Here is a 24,312-nt window from a genome sequence, read left to right as displayed (position 1 = left end):
GAGCAATTGTGGTACCGTTCCAGACCTTTCTCCAAGCGGCCTCACCGGAAGCTGCAGAGGCTCCAGAGCATCTGGAAGACCATTGGGCCCCAGAGATAGATGCTTCATCAGCAGCAGATCAGGAGAATATACCCTCTGCTAGCAGTGAACCTGTCATACTCAGGGTGAGTCAAAGAATTCGTAGGAGATTACCCAGCCTACCAATGTTACCTCAGACTACCTGTAGTGTAGTCCACACTGAGCCCACCACACCAGGGGTAGACACTAGGGACCAGGGTAGGTCAGTGACAACAAATGTACTACGTAGATCATCTCGTAGTACTAAAGGTCAGCTCCCTGCCCGCTGGAGAAACTAAAGTGTAAGAGAATAAAAATGTATGTTATATAGTTGTAACCGTTAAATAATCCTGGATATATATATTTGTTACATTTATGGACAATTGGACCACAGGACTAGGTGTGGTCAGGACAATGTTGAAAATAGTTATTAAGTGTCCTTGAAAATAAACCGCAGGCGTGGCCGAAGACCAGGCCCAACGACAGAGTGCCCTGAAGCCACACCCAGGGACGATACACAAAGTGGGTTGATGCGGTTCCCATCAGCCAAATTTCAGTTATCCGTATTGTGGCGTAGAGACTAAGCGCCGCAGTGACTGCTACCAGTTTTTGGTTGGGTTTTTGTAATTTTTGACTTTGTAAACTATTTTGTAATGTGAAATGTTATGGTTGTTAATTGTTGATTCAAAAAGGTATCCTCAGTCTGGGAGTACTGAAGTTAACTAGGGGGGAATGTGGCACCCTAGGAGTCCGGTTGCCACAGTGGCATTGCCTCCCTCACAAGGGGTGATGCCATGCCTGGGAGCAAGCAGGGGTCCCCTAGTCAGGTATACTAACATGCAACACTTTCCTGGCTCCAGACCAGCAAGGGGAGCTTCTCCCCTTAGCAACTGGAATCTGGAGGCGGGGTTAGTGAGAGTTAGTGAGGGGAGTTGAAGTCAAGAGAGTGAAGAGGAAAGACCTGGGGAGTGGAGCTGCACGGCAGTTCACCCCCAGAGAGGAGCGCAGAAGAACCGGATCCCGGAGTCCGAGGTTGTGGAGCACTGAAGGCCCAGCAGCAGAAACCGGAGGGCAGGAGACTGCAGGTCTCCTGGACCCATCAGACGCCCGGAGACTCGGCAGCACCATAGGGCCCAGCACCACCACATGGGAGCGACATTCCAGGAAGGCCCGAACTGCTGCCATACGGGTGAGCACAAAGACGTTTTACTCAGGGACGAGGGTCGCAGCCCAGCTATAAGCAGCAGGGCCAAAGAGATTAGCGCAGAGGGAAGGCTTACAACTTCACCTGGCAAGGTGGATTCCCAACTTGCTTCCAGGCCGCCCAGACCTCTACTACCAGCTAGTACCCGTGCCCCGGTCAGCCTAACCACCGCAAGTAAAGATAAGAGGAAACCGCCATTAAGTTGTGGACTGGTCATTATCTGCGCCATCACCTGCACTACACTGCACAGCAACATCTATAACATCACCATTTCCTACCCTGGAGCTAAGCTCTGCCTGTGGAGAGCTGAACCAACTCTGCTGAGTCACCATCAGCTCCAGAGGATCTGCACCACAGCGGAGGCCCCATATAGCCGCATACCACAGGTGGCGTCACAAATGTTATATATATAAAACTTTAATTCCCCTTTTCTCAACATCCCCTTTTATTGACCGCCCTGGGTCATGGACCGGGTCACCGCCACTGTGACACCCACAGCACCGACCGGCCCGGCTACCGAGTACCCCACGGCCCAGGGGGCGCGTCATTTACATAGAGCGCAGGAGAGTTTCAAAAGGTTTTTGCGTACACAGGGGCAGTCATGGGGGTTATATACCCTTTAAAGGAATGAAGCACAGGTGCTGATTAAGATGCCAGTCTTAATTCAGACATGAAAAGACTGGTGACAGGTTCAATTTAAATACAGACCCCTCAAACAAGATCTCAAAATCAAATAAATATAAATCCCAAACTAGACATGTAAAAATACCGACCCTTTCCCCAAAAACAATTACATAGATAAATACCCTGGAGGGGCATAACTAAGCAGCTACCTGGTATTCACTGGAGCCACTAATGGTGAAGTTAGGCTTGTGCAGCAGGTAGCTGCTACTGGTACAAACTGTGCAGCTTTGGGAAAGCAGACAGAATGGCTACTGGTACGAGTTCAGACTGTGCAGCTTCTGGTTAGCAGACAAGTCAGGAATGCAAACGGGATACAGGTTAGACCAAGGGTCAGGAACCTTTTTGGCTGAGAGAGCCATGAATGCTATGTAGCAGTGGCGAGAGAGCCTTTAAGAGAACACTTATAGGATGCTTCAAAGATGGAGAGAGACTGCCATCTGCTGGCCAGACACAGTCAAGCGGAACCAAGATACACAAGAGAAGTTGAAGAGAGAGTAGATTTAGATGCTGGACCTGATCAGGTGACTTCCAGGAAGGAGTTCCTGGAGATAAGAGGCCAGCGCGCCAAGCCTGAGCAGCTTTTGGCGCCAAACAGCAGAGAGGAGGAGACGCATTCTGTGCGTGCTGAGAAGCCCCGTGTGGCAGGCCTAAGCCAGAGGTCTGTGAGGTGCCACAGCCGGGCGCCGGTGGAAGAGCTCCAGGTCCCTCACAGATGTCACCCGAGTGCTGTGCCTGCTGAGGAGACTCGGAGCCTGCTTGCGGTGCTGAGTGAGTTCACGGAACCCGACGTTGCCCGCCGACAGACGAGGTCTGGACCCCCCTACCCAAGGCTTGAGAGATTGCCTCCAACAGCAAAGAAGAGAGGAGTTGAGAGACTGCTGAGCCTGGAAAGTCACGCCAGTGAAAGCAGAGGAGCTGCATACGTGAACAGGGCCGTCACTTCTACTGTTCACTCACGGTACCGGGGCCAATTGGGTTTAGGTACTCAGGTTGGGAGGGGAACGGTTGGGGTTAAAGGAGCTCAGCGAGATCTAATTGAATTTGTCCGGAAAAGACTTTCGGCCTAGCGGGAATAACCGGTGACCCCCGCTTGGGCCATATGCAGAGTTAAAGAACTCACGTGGTGTCTCCCATGACTGAGGGCACCACATTACTTTGAGAGACTTCGTATCTTGCTAATATTTCAAATTACTGTTCATTACCCTTGTTGCCAATCCCTTGTTCAGAACACCTGTTATATATATATATAAACTGTTTTTATTCATATCTGACTGTTCTCGCCTTGTGTCTCTGTGCGTTGCATTCCGGCACCTGCATTACAGCTACATATTTTAAAGTGTAATTCTGTGAGAGCCATATGGCGAGCCCCCTGGGGCCGTGGGGTACTCGGTAGCCGGGCCGGTCCTGTTCTGGGGTAGTCACTATGGCAGTGACCCGGTCCGTGGCCCCGGGCGGTCAAATGAAGGAAAAGTAAAATTCAATTTTGGGGAATGTATTCGTGACGCCACCCGTGGTATGTGGCTCTATGGGGCCGCCGCTGCGGTGCAGATCCACTGGAGCTGATGGTGACGCAGCAGAGTTGGTTCAGCTCTCCACATGCAGAGCTAAGCTTCAGGGCAGTATATGATGAATTGTGGAGGTAGATGTTGTTGGTGTGGTGTAATGCAGGGCTAAGGGCGCAGATAATGACCAGACAACAAATTAATGGCGGTTTCCTCTATCTTTACTTGCGGTTTGTCAGAGCAGACCGGGGCACTGGTACTGGCTGGTGGTGGAGGTCCGGGTGGCCTAGAAGCAGTTTGGGAATCCACCTCGCCAGGTGGAGTTGTAGGCCTTCCCTCTGCGCTATTCTCTTTGGCCCTACTGCTTAAAGCTATGCTCCGGCCCTCATTCCTGAGCAAAACGTCTATTCCTCACCCGTATAGCTGGCAGTTCGAGCCTTCTTCAGGTTTCGCTCTTTCGTGGCGGCGCTGGGTCCTAGGATGCTGCTGAGCCGCCGGGCGTCTGGTGGGGCCAGGAGACCTGCAGTCTCCTGCCCTCCGGATTTAGCTGCCGGGGCTTCAGTGCCCGCACAACCATGGACTCCGGTGTCCGATTCCCTTGCGCTTCTCTCTGGGGCGAGCTTGTTCACAGCTCCCTTCCCCAGGTCCTTCCTTGTCGCTCTCCTGTCTCCCTTTCAACTAAATTTTTCTAACCCAGCCTCCAGGTTCCAATTTAAAGGGGAGGAGCTCCCCTTTCTGGTCTGGAGCCAGGAAAGTGTTGGATGCTGGTATACCTGATCAGGGGACACCTTCTTGCTTCTAGGCATGGCATCACCCCCTGTGAGGGAGGCAATGCCAATGTGGCAACCGGACTCCTGGGGTGCCACATTCCCCCTAGTTAAATTCAGTACTCCCGGCCTGAGGACACCTTTTAGAGTTAAACAATCAACTACAATAACAATTTAAATCCCAAAGTCTCAAAAACGCAAAAATTGCAGAACAATAAAAACCAAACAAAAATTGGGAGCAGTCATTGTGTGGCGCCCCTGAGGGTTCGGTCACCACAGAGGTACTGCATCTCACCCAGAGGTGTGGTATCTCACTCTCAGGTAAGGAAGGAGTACAGTTCGGGACCCTAACACCTGCATCCAACACATACCAGCAGTGAGGGCAGGGCGAGATTGTTCCTAAGGGGGACCACAGTCCCTGGTCTCTAGCTGAGGGGAGGAGCTATGTTGTGGGTGTGGGTGGAGGAAGTAGCTTAGGGGAGCACATGGAGGAAAGTATAAATAGGGAAGCCATCTTGTTTGAGGAGGGGAGAGTGTGAGCGAACAGTCTACAGTGAGAGGAGTTGGGAGCAGGAGCTCTGTAGGAGCTCTGCTCAGGCGGAGGGCCTGAGGAGAGGCCCAGGACTGAAGGAGAATGAGAGAGGAGCAGGAAGGGCTCCAGGAACGAGAAAGGGACCCCAGGGGTACAGGCAGTGCTGGAGGCCACCCGTACTCCCGAATCTACCAGGAGGTGGAGGGGTCAGGCCACACAAATGGGACCGGTCCCTCAACTAGCGGAAGACTTAAAGCTTATTTTTATAGGGACATCAGACGGCCCTTACTATTCTTAAAAGACCAGCAGTCGGCCCTAGCTATTGTTAGAGAGCCATCAGCCTGCTATGCTTTGTTGTTCCCATTATTAACAAGTGGGTCTCCTATACTGTTATTGCATATCCAGTGACTGCAAGGGCTACCAAAAATTTCGACGCAACCCAATACCCCTTTGAAGAGACATAGAGGAGGGTCTCAGTAAAAAAATGTTCCCATTTTAAAGGAGCGGGTCTCCTATAGTGGTAGCGCCCATGCTGTGACTGCAAGGGCTTCCAAAATTTGGGAAAAAACCCCACTAAGAATTTAAAGACACATAGAGCTGGGCCACAGTAACAAGGTACGACATGTTCCCATTAGAAAGGAGAGAGTCTGCTATACAGTTATAGGGTATGCAGTGAGTCCAATGGCTGAACAATTTTAGTAAAAACACCACTAAGAATTTAAAGACACACAGAGCAGGGCCACAGTAACAAGGTACGACATGTTCCCATTAGAAAGGAGAGAGTCTGCTATACAGTTATAAGGTATGCATAACACAAAAGAGAAGAGTTTTTCAAATGTTATAAAAATTGTATAAATTTTATTAACCAATAATTAGAGCAAGACAAAACATATCATTAAAAGAAGGGACGTGTGCCAGAGGACTGGAAAGAGTAGCAGCAAGGCACCAACAATGCCGGGGGAAGGCTACATAGAATCACATAATATGATTACTCAATTGCAAAAAGAACTTCGGCACTCCATACATGAAAATATAAGAAATATTGTATCTAGACTAATGTCACTTTGAAAAATGAAGGTTTTTTGCGCATAATTTGGCCAATTTATGTGTGCCCATCAACCATGACAAGGTCACCTTCGTATGATGGGAAACTACGCTACGCTACCACTAGATATGCCACTCTTGGGCTGTAAGCCTGTATGGACAATATGTCACTGCTTGGGCTTTTAACCTACAATATTTAACATGGCAATTTCATACCTATTAAGTAGCTGTAAAATATACTAGCCATGATAAATTAAGCAATGTGACGGTAAGCCACTTCAAGATTCAGCAGCAACAGCATTAACTGGATGGAAGGTGGTAACGCTTACCCCAGGCCGTGGACGTGCCAAAAAATAAAAGTGTAAGCCGCTTCCCAACACGTGTTTCACGTGTAATCTAGTCGGCTTTCTCAAGGGAAGGTAGATTTGTGTGGCCGAAGGACCTTAAAATACATCAGGTGGGCGGTCACAAGGTGCACCATGTGACCGTCGAACCACCAATAGCATCAATGGTACGGCGCGTGCGAAATGGAACAGGCAGGTCTCGCAGCAGCTACACGGTGGTCACTTCCGGGAGCGCGCAGCCGGGATGCTGCACGGTCACAGAAGGGAGGACGTCGGGCGCCGCAGTTCGGGACATGACCGAGCCAAGCGCACGCGCACAAGATGCTGGTGGAAAGGTATATACATAATGTTTTAGCGCAGCAAGGCACCATGACACCCTATAGATAAACTGCATACATATAAATAGAACATATAAACACATTTATAGATATAAATACACAGCAATAATACATACAAAGAATCAAAAAAATAATAAATTCTGGTGTGTGATAAGTGCATGGCTGCATATCTTGGGAAGATGAAAAACACCTGAACAGAGAATAAACGGAACAAAAATAAAGAAAGAAAAAATTAGAAAACACCATAAACACCACACGAAAGAAAAATAATAAAAAATATATAAATAAAAGTTGCTAATGCATCACTGAAAGGTCTTCGATTAAGACCATGATATAATTTCATCAGGAGAAGGAACGCACGTGGATGTTCATAAAAATGAAGCAAAACTGAGGGTTTCATTCAATCCCTTTGGGGACAATGTATCCAGTGTGACAATCCACTTAGTTTCTCTCTGTGCCAAAAGGCGCTTCACATTACCCCCCCTTGCCCCAAGATGAACTACATCTATGCCCCGAACAGAAAGTGATGAGGGATCGCAGTCATGGAAAAGGCGAAAATGTCGGGGGAGGGTTTTTAACTCAGAAAGATCAGTCACTGATTTGGCCGCAGCAATGTCCCTAACATACTCCCGGACTCTGACTCTGAGTTCCCTGGATGTAAGGCCAACATAAATGAGTGAACAGCCGCAAGTGGCGTAATAAATGACATTAGTGGAACTGCAGGAGATACGATGATTAATGACATATTGTTTATCTCCTGTTGCAGAGTCAAAAGTCCGGGTACGTAGGACATTGCTGCATGCCAGGCAGTGTCCGCATGGGAAGCACCCCAATGTGAGTTGGAGTGCAGAGAGAAAGGTCTTATTAGAAGGGACATAGTGGCTCCTGACAATCAGGTCACCGAGGTTTTTGGCTCTCCTAGACGTCATAGACGAGGAATCTCCAATAGCGCCCGCCAAGGAGGGTTCTGTCAACAGTATAGGCCAATGTCTCTTAAGAATGGTACGCATCTCATTCCACTTGGTATTATATGTGGAAATGAAACGGGTCTGATTGTCAATTGGTTTAGTACTTCTCTGGCCATACAGTAATTGGGAGCGGGATGTTGCCTTGGCTCTATTATAACCCCTTTTAATCGAGCGTTTACTGTAGCCGCGTTGGAGGAATCTTGACCTCAGGGACCTGGCCTGGTCTTCAAATGCCTCCGAGGAGGAACAGATCCGCCTGACCCTCAGGAACTGTCCAACCGGAACGGCCCCAATAGTTGCGGTATCATGTGCCGAGGAGGCATGAATCAGTGAGTTTACAGCTGTTGACTTCCTAAATACGTCAGTTCTGATGGAGAAATCATCATCAACCTCCAGGCTGATGTCAAGTAAGTCAATTTTAGCTGCATACACTTTATATGTTAAGCGGATGTTCAAATTATTGTTATAAGGTATGCAGTGAGTCCAATGGCTGACTAATTTTAGGAAAAACCCCACTAAGAATTTAAAGACACACGGAGCAGGGCCACAGTAACAAGGTACGACATGTTCCCATTAGAAAGGAGAGGGTCTGCTAAACAGTTATAGGGTATGCAGTGAGTCCAATGGCTGACCAATTTTAGGAAAAGCCCCACTAAAAATGTAAAGATACATAGAGCAGGGCCACAGTAACGACAAATTCCCATTAGAAAGGAGAGAGTCTCCCATAGTGTTGGCCTGTGCAGTGAATGCAAGGGCTGCAAAAAATTTGGAGGCACTTCAATGCCCCTTGGAAGAGATGTGGAGGAGGGCCTCATAAAAAAATGTTCCCATTAGAAAGGAGAGGGCCTCCTATACTTGTAATGCCCATGCACTAAGTGTATGAGCTGACAAACATTTACCCCTGGGGGGTATATGTGGTGCCCCTGCGGGTTCAGTCGCTACAGAGGTACTGCATCTCACCCTGAGGTGTGGTATCTCACTCTCGGGTAAGGAAGGAGTACTGCCCGGGACCCTAACACCTGCATCCAACACTACACTACTCCAGACCAGCAGGAGGGGCAAGATGCGCTGCTCCTCTGCTGAGCCCTGTCACTGGTTGGAGTGGGGGGAACCAAAGTAGGGGGAACCATGTAGTGGGTGTGGGTGGAGGAAGTAGTTCAGGGGAGCTCAGTAAGAAGCAATATAAAAGAGAGGGTGGAACATTCTAGAATGAGTGAAGTCTGAGAGGGAGTCTGAGTCAGAGGATGAGTTGGGAGCAGGAGCTCTGCAGGAGCTCTGCTCAGGGAAGCGCGGGCCTGAGTGAGGAGGCCCAGGAGAAGGAGAGGAGGAAGGAACGGAAGCAGAGAGAAGGCTCCAGGAGTGAAGAAAGGATCCCAGGGGTATGGGCAGTGCTGGAGGCCACCCGTACACCCAAATCTACCATACGGTGGAGGGATCGGGTCGCAGAGGAGACCGGCCCCTCACTAGTAAGAATTGCAACGTTCAACTAGGTAACTGGAGGGTGCAGCATTTCAGGTGCTGCAGCCAAAAGCCACATTTATCTCACCGAAAAGGTGGCTATAGAGGACCCAGGGGACAGAGAAGACGTCACCCAACAAGGTCCACGGTCAGTGGATTGGGACACTGGGTGTGAGGTGCAGGGAGATGGCCAGAAGGAACACACAGAAGGGGGTCCCGTTATGTACTCCGGAGGTACCTGAGGGTTTGCTGAACCCCTCCCCAAGTAAGCACAGGACGACGTGGGAAGTTATGTAACCAGGAGCAAAGTGAGAACTGTGAGTAAATCAAGAAGACTGCACCCCACTGTCTCTGTGAATTATTACTGCGCCATCATCCCCTGCACTACACTGCACAGCAATATCTATAACATCACCATTTCCTGCCCTGGAGCTAAGCTCTGCCTGTGCAGAGCTGAATCAACTCTGCTGCACTAATATCAGCTCCAGAGGACCTGCTCCGCAGCGGCGGCTCCCTTTTGCCGCAAACCACAGGTGGCATCACAAACTTTATATAAAAACTATAAATCCCCTGTAAATAACCCCTTTTATAGACCGCCCTGGGACACGGACTGGGTCACCGCCACTGTGACATCTCCCCTAGCAACGACCGGCCCGGCTACGGAGTACCCCACGGCCCAGGGGGTGCGTCATATACATGAACATACTGTATAAAAAAATTTTTTTACGGGCATCATAAACACTAGTGTTGAGCGAACATGCTCGACACTGCTCGGTACTCGCCCGAGCATCACGCTACTCGGGATGTTCGGCGAGCACCGAGCATTTCCGGGTTACTCGGGCGGGAGCTCGGGTCTCCGCCCTGCATGTTTGGCGCTCTTTACAGAGCCAATGAACATGCAGGAATTGCCAGCCAGTCACTGTAATGCCGCAGCCATGTTGTTTGTGGGCATTACAGTGATTGGCTGGCCGCACAGCGTCACCTCGAGTATTTAAAACTGGGCGCCGCCATCTTGGACACAGTCGCTCCGGATCAGACAGTGTAGGGACAGCGCTGCTGATTTAGGGAGAGATATATCCTGCAAAATAGTTAGGTCTGTAAAGGCTGCCAGATCAAACAAACAGTCCTTCTCAGGACTAATATCCATCCCAGGCAGGCAGGCAGGCTGTATAGGAGACGCAGTGGTTATACCAGCAAACGCTGCATTACAGTCCTGTGTGCTGCTCCTGTTGCTGAAATTGCTGGACTTAGCTCCAGGTCCCGGGGGCCAGGAAAAATCCTTTTTTTTTAATCTAAATCCTCTTTTTTTTTTCCTCCTTCACAATGTACAAATACCCATCTTATTAACCTTTTGGTGCCCCCCCCCCCAAAAAAAAAAGTGTGCCTCTGATTTTTCAGACACAAATATATCTGTTGAAAATAGTCTGGTGTAGGCCAGAGAGACAGAAGTGTGCTTTTGCTGTTCCACGGTAAAAATCTCTATTATCCTGCTTTTTGCATTTTTTGCTGTAAAAACATAAAAAAATAGTGTCTCTCTGATTTTTCAGACACAAATATATCTGTTGAAAATAGTCTGGTGTAGGCCCGAGAAATACAAGTGTGGTTTTGCAGTTCCACGGTACCAACCTCTGTATTATCCACTTTTGGGCCATTTGTATCTAAAAAAAACAGTTTGAGTGTGTCGCTCACTGTTCAGCCGCAAATATATATATATTTTAAAAAGCCTGGTATACACCAGTAAATTATTACTGTGGTTTTGATGTTCCACGGTAAAACATCTCTATTATCCTGTTTTTGGCATTTTTTGCTGTATAAAAATAATAATAGTGTCTCCCTGATTTTTCAGACACAAATATATCTGTTGAAAATAGTCTGGTGTAGGCCAGAGAGACAGAAGTGTGCTTTTGCTGTTCCACGGTAAAAAAAAATCTCTATTATCCTGCTTTTTGCATTTTTTGCTGTAAAAAAAAAAATTGTGTCTCCCTGATTTTTCAAAAAAAAAAACAGTTTGAGTGTGTCGCTCACTGTTCAGCCGCAAATATATATATATTTTAAAAAGCCTGGTATACACCAGTAAATTATAACTGTGGTTTTGCTGTTCCACGGTAAAAAATCTCTATTATTCAGGTTTTGGTAGTTTTTTCCGTAAAGAAAAACAGTAGTGTCTCCTGACTGTTGTGACACAAAAATATACCTGTTGAAAATAGTCTTGTGTAGGCCCGACATCCCAGTGTGGTTTCGCAGTTCCATGGGTCAAATCGCTGTACTATCCAGTTTTGGGCCTTTGGTATCTAAAAAAAAAGCAGTTTGAGTGTGTCGCTCACTGTTCAGCCACAAATATCTCTATTTAAAAAAGTGTGGTATACCCCAGTAAACAATAACTGTGGTTTTCCTCTTCCACGGTTCTAATCTACTCTTTATTACCCTTTTTCCATTGATAGTGCAAGTGTAAGCTATTTTACTTCATTTACCATGGGCAAGGCGCGTGGCAAGGGACGTGGAAGTGGACGTTCTGGTGATGGTTCGTGCAGAGGACGGGGCCGTGGCCAAGGTGAAAATGTGCCACAACCAACAGCCACATCTTCTCGCTCCCACTTCTTGACCGAATTACTAGGGAAGCACAGAACAACACCAGTATTGAGAACTGATCAGTGTGAACAGGTTATTAATTGGATAGCAGACAATACTTCCAGTTACCTGGGCACCACCACCTCTGGTCTGTCTTGCACACGGTAAACTCTTAGTAGCCGTGAGTCTCGACCGCATACTCCTCCTCACCCTGATGCTCCTTCCTCCCACCATGCCGAGTGTCGTCAGACAGCAAGTGATCCCACACTTGGACACTCTGAAGAGCTGTTCACTGGTCGATTTCCATATTTGGGCCCCTCGCCTGATACGCTTGAAGTGGTGGAAGAGGAGATCCCATGTTGCGATGCCCAAATATTTGAACAGCCACGGCCACAGGAAGTCGACGTTGGCAATCTGTCACAAGAGGTGGACGATGACGAGACACAATTGCCAGGAAGTGAGGAGGAGGATCGTAGTGCGAAAGTGGAAGAGGAGGAGGTGGTGGATGAACTAGTAACTGACCCAACGTGGAAGGAGGACATGCAGAGTGAGGCCAGCAGCACACAGGGTGAGGGAGGCAGAGTACCCCAACAGGCAGGAAGAAGCAGTGTGGTGGCCGCAGACAGAAGGCAGGCAACCGTTCCCCGTAACACCAACACGAGGGACGTTGCCAGTACAAGCGGTAGGTCTTCCAGAGTCTGGAATTTTTTTAAAGACTCTGCTGATAACCCCAAAAAGGCCATATGTTCCACCTGCCATGCCAGCATCAGCAGGGGTGACAAAACTACCAGCCTGACCACCACCAGAATGATCAGGCACATGGCAGCAAAGCACCCAACTTTGTGGGTCGAAACCCAGGGTCCACGACCAGTGTCAGCGGGTGTCACCACTGCTTCTTCCACTGTTGTGCGTGCAATAGAACCCCCTGTTGTGTGTGCAAGGCAATCCCCTGTCCATATTGCATGTAAAGATGCCCCCTCCTCTCAGTCTTCACTTGTTATGGCAGTTTCTCAAGAAACAGCATCAACGTCCACGTCCCACCGCAGCGTTCAATTGTCCATATCCCAGACCTTTGAATGAAAGCGGAAATTCGCAGCTAACGCCCCACAGGCCACAGTCCTAAATTCGCACATTTCACGACTGCTTGCATTGGAAATGCTGCCTTTTAGGCTGGTGGAGACGGAATCCTTCCGCAATCTTATGGTGGTGGCCGTCCCTCGGTACTCGGTCCCCAGCCGACACTATTTTGCCCGGTGTGCCATCCCCGCACTACACAAGCACGTGTCCCAAAGCATCTGCCGTGCCCTCAACAACGCAGTTACTGGGAGAGTCCACCTGACAACGGACACGTGGACAAGTGCTTGTGGCCAGGGACGGTACATCTCTCTGACGGAACACTGGGTAAACATAGTGGAAGCCGGGACCCAGTCGGACCTTGGGACGGAACACATCCTCCCCACACCGAGGATTGCGGGCCCTATGTCAGTCAGAGTTGCCCCCACAGTGTACAGCTCCTGCGCATCCTCCTCCTCCTCCTCATGTTCAGCCTCCATCTCAGATATCACCACATCAGTTACAAGCTGGAAGCATTGCAGTACTGCCTCCGCCAAGCGGCAACAGGCTGTGCTGAAACTCATAAGCTTAGGTGATAAACCTCACACTGCTTGTGAGTTGTGGACAGCTGTGAAAGAGCAGGCAGATCTGTGGCTGAGACCGCTGAACCTACATCCCGGCATGGTCGTGTGTGACAATGGCCGTAACCTGGTGGCGGCTCTGAGGCGAGGTGAGATCACACACGTACCATGCCTGGCTCATGTGCTTAACCTCGTGGTTCAGCGGTTTCTTAAATCGTACCCCGAGTTGCCAGATCTGCTCGTGAAAGTACACCGCCTGTCAGCTCATTTTCGCAAGTCGGCTACAGCTTCCGCTGCCCTTGCTGTGTTGCAGCAGCGTTTGCAGCTTCCGGCACACCAACTGGTGTGTGATGTCCTCACACGTTGGAACTCTACCCTCCACATGTTGCAAAGGATTTGTGAGCAGAAGAGAGCAGTTGTGGAGTACCAGCTGCAACAAGGCCGTCGATATTCAGGTCAGACTCCACACATAAGACCTCAGGAGTGGACCTGGATGTCTGACATATGTACCATCCTGACAAACTTTGAGGAGGCCACCAAGATGGTGAGTGGCAATGACGCCATCATTAGTGTCAGCATCCCACCACTTGTCTGTCTTTTGCAACGCTCTCTGCAGAGAATTAAAGAGGAGGCATTGCAGCCAGAGTATGATAAGATGGATCAAGAAGCCGTAGCGGGCGATTACACACAGCCCAGCCTCATCTCATCCCAACATGCATTGGGGGACAATGAGGGAGAGGAAGACGAGGAGGAGGAGGAGGAAGAACAGGAGCTGCTATCATGCGTTGTAGACGGTAGTACCTGTACAAGTGTCATACCGTCGGTTCAGCGTGGGTGGCCTGAGGACAGGGGGGAGGAGGAAGAGGAGGAGGATGAGGAGGAGGAGAGCATGGTCAGTCGTCATCTTGGTGAGGACACGGAAATCTTGCCCGTTACCAGTCTGGCACGCATGGCTAACTTTATGTTACGCTGCCTTAACCGTGACCCTCGCGTTGTCAAAATGTTGGGTGACAGTCATTACTGGTTGGTGACACTTGTAGACCCCCGCTACAAGGAGAACTTTCACTCTCTTTTTCCTGAGGTGGAGAGGTCTTCAAAAATGGGGCAATACCAGAAGGCCCTTGCTGCAGAACTCTTAAAAAAATTCCCATCTGAACACGCTAGCGGCAGAGGTCACAGTTCGTTGCCCAACCAAGGCGTACAGGCGAGAGAGATGCAACTCCAATCCAGCAGAGGCAGGGGAACACTGTCAACATTCTGGGACAGTTTTCTGAGACCCGCCCAGCTTACAGGCCCTGAGGCGCAGGGTACTCTCACAAGGAGTGGAAAGTTTCAAAAGATTGTGAGGGAGTACCTTGCCGATCGTACCAGCGTCCTCCGTGATTCCTCTGTGCCTTTAATTATTGGGTATCCAAGCTGGACACTTGGAATGAACTCGCTCTGTACGCCTTGGAGGTCCTGGCCTGCCCTGCCGCTAGCGTGTTATCGGAGCGTGTTTTTAGTGCCGCTGGGGGAATTATAACTGATAAGCGCACTCGCCTGTCAACTGACAATGCTGACAAGCTGACCCTTATCAAAATGAACAAGGGCTGGATTGGGCCAGACTTCTCATCACCACCAAATGACAGCAGAGTAACATAAAGTCAAATCCACTGTGTTATTTCGGGAGGTGTATTCACATGCACCGCTTCACACCCACACATGGGTATACGCTTCCTCGTTTCGGCTGTTTAATCTTCTTCTCCTTATCCTCAGCCTCCATCACCACTATACCACCAGGGTGCCAGCATTGCAAGTTCCTCCGTCCTAATTTTTGGCAGCTTTTGCTGGGAAAGCATAAGCAAATACCATGGGACACCCACTCCCCAATAATGGGACTTATGTTTGTAATATGCTGTACTGCATGGCTCTTGTAAGGGACATTGCAAGTTGCTCCATCCTAATTTTTGGCAGCTTTTGCTGGGAAAGCATAAGCAAATACTATGGGAGACCCACTCCCCAATAATGGGACTTATGTTTGTAATATGCTGCACTGCATGGCTCTTGTAAGGGGCATTGCAAGTTCCTCTGTCCTAATTTTTGGCAGCTTTTGCTGGGAAAGCATAAGCAAATACTATGGGAGACCCACTCCCCAATAATGGGACTTATGTTTGTAATATGCTGTACTGCATGGCTCTTGTAAGGGGCATTGCAAGTTGCTCCGTCCTAATTTTTGGCAGCTTTTGCTGGGAAAGCATAAGCAAATACTATGGGAGACCCACTCCCCAATAATGGGACTTATGTTTGTAATATGCTGTACTGCATGGCTCTTGTAAGGGGCATTGCAAGTTGCTCCGTCCTAATTTTTGGCAGCTTTTGCTTGCAAGGCATAAGCAAATACTATGGGACACCCACTCCCCAATAATGGGACTTATGTTTGTAATATGCTGTACTGCATGTGACGCGCCCCCTGGGCCGTGTGTACACGTGTGTGGGATACCCGGTGCCGGGTCTCTGGGGTCTGTAGTCTCCGTGGCGGTGACCCGGTCCCGTGGCTCAGGCTGGTCAAACCAGTGGCAGTCTTTCTTAGGTTTTGAGGTTAATTGTCCGACTGCGCCACCCGTGGATTGCGGTCAGGGAGTACCACCGCTGCGAGGCAGACCGTTGAGGCTGGTGTTGTGTGCACAGCATAGAATGGGATAACTCCCCTCGGGAGGAGTATAGCCTCAGGGCAGTGAGTGTGGATGATGGGGGTGATGGTGCACGAGCGCAGCAGGAACGACTCAGAGTCTTTGCAGTGCAGTTCAGGGTCTTTACTGATGATTATAAGGTAGACCCTCCCGGGAGTACTGGCTAGCATAAGAGGCCTGGTCAGTCTGTGAGCAAGCAGGAGTTCCCCTGGCCAGGTGGAGTTGTAGGCCTCCCCGTCTGTCTGCACTCTTCCTGGCTACCTTGCTGTAAGCGGGTAGAAGTAGCCCACGTCCCTGAGTGTACCGTGTAGTGCTCACCCGTATGGCTGGTGACTTGGGGCCTTCTGTTAGCCTCCGCTCCACGACGGCGGTGCTGGTCCCTTGCTTGTGACTGAGCCTCCGGGCTTCTATGGCCAGAGGACCTGAAATCCCCTGCCGGCTGGTTTCTGCTGCTGGATATATAAGTCCTCACAGCTTCGGACTCCTGTGTCCGGTTCCTATTGTCTTCTGCCAGGGCGAGCTCTGCTCAGCTTCCAGCCCCTGGTCTTTAGCTCCTAGCTCCTACAGAGCTCCTTGCTGTTACTTTCCCTTGCTCTCACTCTGACTCTGACTGTTCTCTGACTCACTCAACACCGCCCAAGATCCAGTTTATAAGGACAGAATTCTCCCCTCCCAGGACTGGGGCAGGAGGATGTTGCATGTTTAAGGGATCCTGACCAGGAAACCTCCCACTTTCTCTCCGACGTAATATCTCTATTACTGTGGTGACCAGACTCCTGGGGTGCCACACATGGCTCTTGTAAGGGGCATTGCAGTTCCTCATAATTTTTGGAAAGCCTTCCATTCACTGCTTAGGCCAACAGTGCACGGGAGACCCAGTTGCTATAAATCGAAAAAAAGGTTTAGTTAACGCCCTCTGACCTCCATGTCATTTCCAAGAGGCATTGGAGTGGCTCGAAATTTTTGGTAGGCATTGCACTCACTGTATGCCCTATAACTGTGTAGCCTAACCACTCCTTTTGTTACAGAAACATATCCTACAATACATATCTGGTTGACTGGCCTGATATTGATGTGAATGGTCCCTGTTCCTCCTGCTCTTTCTCCTTTGCCACCACCTCATCCATCATTTATCACCTGAAGCTTTGTTTTAACGGGAGTCATAGAACTGGGATAGTAGCAGGAAAACATCCAGCAATCCTCGGAGGAGGTAGGATATGCGCCAAAACGCGGACCACCTCAGGCCTAACCGCTACTACATACATGCGCTTGCATTCCAAGAAAACAAAGCAGATGCTAACTTCTATCATCATCATCATGCTCCTCACCTAGGCACTCTCAACTCCCCTGATGGAGAAGCCAGGGCCCACCGGAGGAGTCTGGTTCTCTGGTGGGCTCGTGCAATGCTGCCCTAAAGCAGGCCAGGCTAAGAAAAGTGTGGGGGAAGGTGACAGGAGAAATCAGGGCGGCTGGGGACAGAGTATGGACACCTGGCAGCCACCTGGCGGCTGGGGACCGAGCGTGGACACCCGGCCGCCGGGCGGCTGGGGACAGAGTATGGATACCTCGCTGCCGAAGCGGCCATGAGGTAGTGGCCAGCTTCGGCCTCCTCCAAACTAAAAGGCCCCATTTCAAGAGAAAGCTAGCAGTATGGTATTGCAGCCTATGGGTGGGTGGGTGGTTGGCTGCATATTTTCGCTTGCATTGCAAGGAATGGGGGAGGTACAATTGAACACTGCCCTGGGACAAGGACTTGCACGGGGATAGTTGCAAGTCTGCATCTTCTGATGCGGCAAGGATCACTTCTGATGGGCACACTTTTAGACAGTGACCTGGGTGTCAGAGATGCTTCCAGGGGTCTTCCCAATGCTGATCCCTTGTCTTTTCAGCACTGTATGCATGTGTCACACAGCACATGGCCAGATAAGGTTGTAAAATGTTAAAATGACATTTCCCGGTGAACGCATTTGTCACGGTTGAAAGCAATACAAAAGTGCAAAAACGCATGAAAAATGCTACTTGTGAACATAGCCCAAGGTGTGGAGGAGTATTTTTGTTTTTGGTTATTTATTTTACCTTATACACAAGTTTTTACCCTGGAAAGGAAATTCCTTAACATATTTCACAGGAAAACCGTTTCAGTTTCGTTTTTGAACGTTTTATTGTGAGCCCGCAAAAGTGGCTTAATACCTCTGACCACGTTGTTGACAGCAGTGACCTGGGGGTCAGAAATGCTTCCAGGGGCGATCCCCATGCTGCCCCCGTGTCTTTTGAGCACTGTCACTATCGTTTTGGGCACTTTTTAGGCTTTCTACAGACTGCCGGGGGTGCTGCCGCAAAAATGCTCGGGTCTCTCATAGACTAACATTGGGCTCGTTGCTCGGGTCGAGCACCCGAGTATCACGGTAAGCTCGGCCCGAGCTTCGAGCACCCGAGCATTTTAGTGATCGCTCAACACTATCAGTCGTCATCTTGGTGAGGACACGGAAGTCTTGCCCGTTACCAGTCTGGCACCCATGGCTGACTTTATGTTACGCTGCCTTTACCGTGACCCTCGCATTGTCAAAATGTTGGGTGACAGTCATTACTGGTTGATGACACTTTTAGACCCCCTCTACAAGGAGAACTTTCACTCTCTTATTCCTGAGTTGGAGAGGTCTACAAAAATGGGGCAGTACCAGAAGGCCCTTGCTGCAGAACTACTAAAAAAATTCCCATCTGAACACGGTAGCGGCAGAGGTCACAGTTCGCTGCCCAACTAAGGCATACAGGCGAGAGAGACGCAACTCCAATCCAGCAGAGGCAGGGGAACACTGTCAATGTTCTAGGACAGTTTTCTGAGACCTGCCCAGCTTACAGGCCCTGAGGCGCAGGGTACACTCACAAGGAGTGGAAAGTTTCAAAAGATGGTGAGGGAGTACCAGCGTCCTCCGTGATTCCTCTGTGCCTTTTAATTATTGGGTATCCAAGCTGGACACTTGGAATGAACTCACTCTGTATGCCTTGGAGGTCCTGGCCTGCCCTGCCGCTAGCGTGTTATCGGAGCGTGTTTTTAGTGCCGCTGGGGGAATTATAACTGATAAGCGCACTCGCCTGTCAACTGACAATGCTGACAAGCTGACCCTTATCAAAATGAACAAGGGCTGGATTGGGCCAGACTTCTCATCACCACCAAATGACAGCAGAGTAACATAAAGTCAAATCCACTGTGTTATTTCGGGAGGTGTATTCCCATGCATCGCTTCACACCCACACATGGGTATAGCTTCCTCATTTCGGCTGTTTTTTGCTCTTCTCCTTATCCTCAGCCTCCACGACCACTATACCACCAGGGTGACCGTGGTCCATGTTGCCAGCATTGCAAGTTCCTCTGTCCTAATTTTTGGCAGCTTTTGCTTGGAAGGCATAGGCAAAGACTATGGGAGACCCACTCCCCAATAATGGGAATAATGTTTTTAATATGCTGTACTGCATGGCTCTTGTAAGGGACATTGCAAGTTCCCCCTTCCTAATTTTTGGCAGCTTTTGCTTGGAAGGCATAGGCAAAGACTATGGGAGACCCACTCTCCAATAATGGAAATAATGTTTTTAATATGCTGTACTGCATGGCTCTTGTAAGGGGCATTAAAATTGTCTTGTTAAGCTACTGTGACCTCCATGTCTCTTCCAAGGGTCGTTAATATTGTCTTTTTATTCCACTGCGACCTCCACCACTCTTCCAAGGGGCATTAAAAGTGTCTTGTTAAGCTACTGTGACCTCCACGTCTCTTCCACAGGGCGTTGATATTGTCTTTTTATTCCACTGTAACCTCCACCACTCTTCCAAGGGGCATTGATATTGTCTTTTTATTCCACTGCCACCTCCACCACTCTTCCAAGGGGCATTAAAACCGTCTTGTTAAGCTACTGTGACCTCCACGTCTCTTCCACGGGGCATTGATATTGTCTTTTTATTCCACTGTAACCTCCACCACTCTTCCAAGGGGCATTAAAACTGTCTTGTTAAACCACTCTGAACTCCACGTCTCTTCCAAGGGGCATTAAAACCATCTTGTTAAGCTACTGTGACCTCCACATCTCTTCCAAGGGGCATTAAAACTGTCTTGTTAAACCACTCTGAACTCCACGTCTCTTCTAAGGGGCATTAAAACCGTCTTGTTAAACCACTCTGAACTCCACAGCTCTTCCAAGGGGCATTGACATGTTGTTTTTAATTACCTCTAACCTCCACGACTCTTGCAACGGGCATTGCATTTCCTCCTAATTTTTGTCAGCTTTTGCTTTTCAATGCATAGGCGAACACTAAGGGAGACCCACTCCCCAATAATGGGTAGAAGGTTTTTAATACGCTGTAATCTACGTCTGTTTCAAGGGGCATTGCAGTGCCTAATAATTTTTGGAAAGCCTTCCATTCCCTGCTTAGGCCAACAGTGTACAGGAGACCCAGTTGCTATAAATGGAAAAAACGGTTTAGTTAAGGCCCTCTGACCTCCATGTCACTTCCAAGGGGCATTGGAGTGCCTCGAAATTTTTGGTAGGCATTGCATTCACTGTATGCCTTATAACTGTGTAGCTGAACCGCTCCTTTTGGTACGGAAACATATCCTACAAGACATGTGTGGTTGGCTGGCCTGATATTGATGTGAATGGTCCCTGTTCCTCCTGCTCTTTCTCCTTTGCCACCACCTCATCCATCATTCATCACCTGAAGCTTTGTTTTAACGGGAGCCATAGAACTGGGATAGTAGCAGGAAAACATCCAGCAATCCTCGAAGGAGGTAGAAAATGCGCCAAAACACTGACCACCTCATGCCTAGCTGCTACTACATACATGCGCTTGCATTCAAAGGAACAGAAAGCTAAGGAGGTGGATGGCCTCATGATCATGAATAATTTACTCGTTGTGTAGGAGGCCGACCACTGCTGCTGTCTATCTTCTGAATTTTGTGTTGAAGCCTGATTGACCCAGGACCCGCAATCCTCTATGTCTGGAGGACATGTTGCATCCCAGTGTCCAACTGTGTCCCGGCTTCCACAATATTAACCCAGTGTGAAGGCGTCAGTGAGATGGACCATTCCTGGCCACATTCACTTGTCCACGTGTTTGTGGTTAGGCTGTCCTTCCCACTAAATGTACTGGGGAGGGCACAGGTAATGTTTTGGTATGCGCGCTTGTGTATAAGGCGCACCGGGACAAATAGGGGCGGCTGGGGACCGTTTATGGACACCCGGCCACCCCCACGCGGCTGGGGACTGTGTGTGGGCACCCGGCCGCGGGGCGGCTGGGGACTGAGTATGAATACCAGGCTACCGACGCAGCCATGACATGGTGGCCAGATTCCGCCTCCACATGCCTAAAAGGCCCAATTTCAAGTGCAAGCAAGCTAGCAGTATGGTATTGCAGCCTGGGGGGTGGGTGGGTGGCAGGCTGCATACTTGCGCTTGTATTGCAAGTTATGGGGGAGGTACAATTGAACACTGCCCTGGGACAAGAACTTGCACGGGGATAGTTGCAAGTCTGCATCTTCTGATGCGGCAAGGATCACTTATGATGGGCACACTTTTAGGCAGTGACCTGGGTGTCAGAGATGCTTCCAGGGGTCTTCCCCATGCTGTTCCCATGTCTTTTTAGCACTGTATGCATGTGTCACACAGCATATGGCCAGATAAGGTTGTAAAATGTTAAAATGACATTTCCCGGTGAATGCATTTGTCATGGTTGAAAGCAATACAAACGTGCAAAAACGCATAAAAAATGCTACTTGTGAACATAGCCCAAGGTGTGGAGGAGTATTTTTGTTTTTGGTTATTTATTTTACCTTATACACAAGTCTTTACCCTGGAAAGGATGTTCCTTAACCCCTTTCCGACCTGGTCAATAATAGTATGCACCAGGTCGGGAAGGCCGGTTCAGCGGGGGCTCCGGCGGTGAGCCCGCACTGAAGCGAGCACATGTCAGCTGATTATTGGAATCGCAATCCACCCGCGGCTGTTAACATGTTAAATCTCTGACAGTGGCATTTAACTCGCGCTTCCGGGAGTCCTAAGCCCCGCCCATCAGTGACCCCGTCACGTGATCGCGGGTCACCAATGGGTGGGCATGACAACTCAGGGTCTGCAGCAGACGCCTGTGGTTGTCATGTCTCAATTGATATGAGCGCCACCTAGTGGTCAGCGCTCATAGCAAGTGAGCATTTCTCCTGCATACAAGCGATCTGCTCATTGCTTGTATGCAGTAGAAGCAATCAGACAACTGCTGCTTCTAGTCTCCTCTGGAGACTATAGAAGCAAGCAGAAAGTGTAAAAAAAAGTTTTTAAAAAAATAAAAAAAATAAAAAATATCTAAAGGTTTAAGTCACCCCCCTTTCTCCCCATTCAAAATAAAATATATATATATATAAAAAAAAAAACACATACACATATTTGGTATTGCCGCGTTCAGAATCGCCCGATCTATCAATATAAAAGAAGAATTAATACAATCAGTAAACGGCGTAACGAGAAAAAAATTTTAAACGCCAGAATTAAGTTTTCTTGGTCGCTACAACTTTGCAATAAAATGCAATAACGGGCGATCAAAACATCGGATCTACCCCAAAATGGTATCAATAAAAACGTCAGCCCGGCACGCAAAAAATAAGCCCTCACCTGGCCCCAGATCCCGAAAAATGGAGAAGCTAAGGGTCTCGGAAAATGGCGTCATTTTTTTTTGTTTTTTTAGCAAGCTTTGGATTTTTTTTTCACCACTTAAATAAAAAAGAACCTATACATGTTTGGAGTCTATGAACTCGTAACGACCTGGAAAATAATGATGGCAGCTCAGTTTTAGCAATCTGTGAACGTGGTAAAAAAAGGACCCAAAAAACAACTGTGGAATTGCATTTTTTTTGCAGTTTCACTGCACTTGGAATTTTTTTCCCATTTTCCAGCACACGATATGGTAAAACCAGTGATGGTGTTTAAAAGTACAACTCGTCCCGCAAAAAATAAGCCCTCACATGGCCATATTGAACAAAAATTAAAAAAGTTCTGGCTCTGGGAAAAAGGGGAGCAAAAAAGGAAAACACAAAAACAGAAAGACCCATGGTCTTTAAGGGGTTAACATATTTCACAGGAAAGCACTTTCACTTTCGTTTTTGAACGTTTTATTGTGAGCCTGTAAAAGTGGCTTAATATCTCTGACCACGTTGTTGACAGCAGTGACCTGGGGGTCAGAAATGCTTCCAGGGGCGATCCCCATGCTGTCCCCATGTCATTTCAGCACTGTCACTATCGTTTGCGGCACTTGTTAGGCTTTTAAAAGACTGCCGGGGGTGCCACCGCAAAAATGCTCGAGTCTCCCATAGACTAACATTGGGCTCTTTGCTCGGGTCGAGCACCCTAGTATCACAGTGAGCTCGGCCCGAGCTTCGAGCACCCGAGCATTTTAGTGCTCGCTCAACACTAATAAACACCCTTTAAAAAAATTATGTGGGTGTTGCATCACGGATGACGGTCACCCTGGTGATATGGTGGTGGAGGATGAGGATGAGGAGAATGAGGAGGACAAGAGCAAATAGACAAAATCAGGAAGCGTATACCCATGTGTGGGTGTGAAAAGGTGCATGGGAATACACCTCCCAAGAAAAGACACTGGATTTGAGTTTATGTTATGCTGCTATCATTCGGTGGTATTGAGAAGTCTGGCCCAATCCAGCCCTTGTTCATTTTTATAAGAGTCAGCCTGTCAGCATTTTCAGTTGACAGGCGGATGCGCTTATCAGTTATAATTCCACCAGCGGCACTAAAAACCCGCTCTGATAAAACGCTGGCGGCAGGGCAGGCCAGGACCCCCAAGGCATAGAGAGCCAGTTCATTCCACTTATCCAGCTTGGATACCCAATAATTATAAGGCACAGCGGAATCACGGAGGACGCTGGTACGGGCGGCAAGGTACTCCCTCAGCATCTTCCCAAACTTTGCACTCCTTGTGAGAGTACCCCGCGCCTCAGGGCCTGTCTGATGGAAGGGTCTGAGAAAACTCTCCCAGAACTTTGACAGTGTTCCCCTGCCTCTGCTGGATTGAAGTTGTGTCTCTCTCGCCTGTACTCCTTGGTTGTCCAACGAAGTGTGCCCTCTGCCGCCAGCGTTTTCAGATGGGAATTTTTTTAATAGTTCCGCAACAAGAGCCTTCTGGTACTGCCCCATTTTTGTAGACCTGTCCACCTCAGGAATAAGAGATATAAAGTTCTCCTTGTAGCGTGGGTCTAGACGTGTAATCAACCAGTAATGACTGTCACCCAATATTTTGAGAACGCGAGGGTCATGGGAAAGGCAGCGTAACATAAACTCAGCCATGCGTGCCAGACTACTAACAAGCAAGACTTCTGTGTCCTCACCAAGAGGATGACTGACCATGCTCTCCTCCTCCGCCTCCTCTCTGTCCTCTGGCCATCCACGCTGAACAGACGGTATGACAGCTGTGCAGGTAGTACCATCTATAGTGCATGAAACTAGCTCCTGTCCTTAATCCTCCTCCTCCTCTTCCTCATTCTCACCCAATC

The sequence above is a fragment of the Phyllobates terribilis genome, unplaced genomic scaffold, assembly GCF_046119375.1.
Source record: "Phyllobates terribilis strain yellow unplaced genomic scaffold, ASM4611937v1 Scaffold_1__5_contigs__length_1240528914, whole genome shotgun sequence".
Classification (NCBI taxonomy): Eukaryota; Metazoa; Chordata; class Amphibia; order Anura; family Dendrobatidae; genus Phyllobates; species Phyllobates terribilis.
This window is presented reverse-complemented; position numbering follows the sequence as displayed.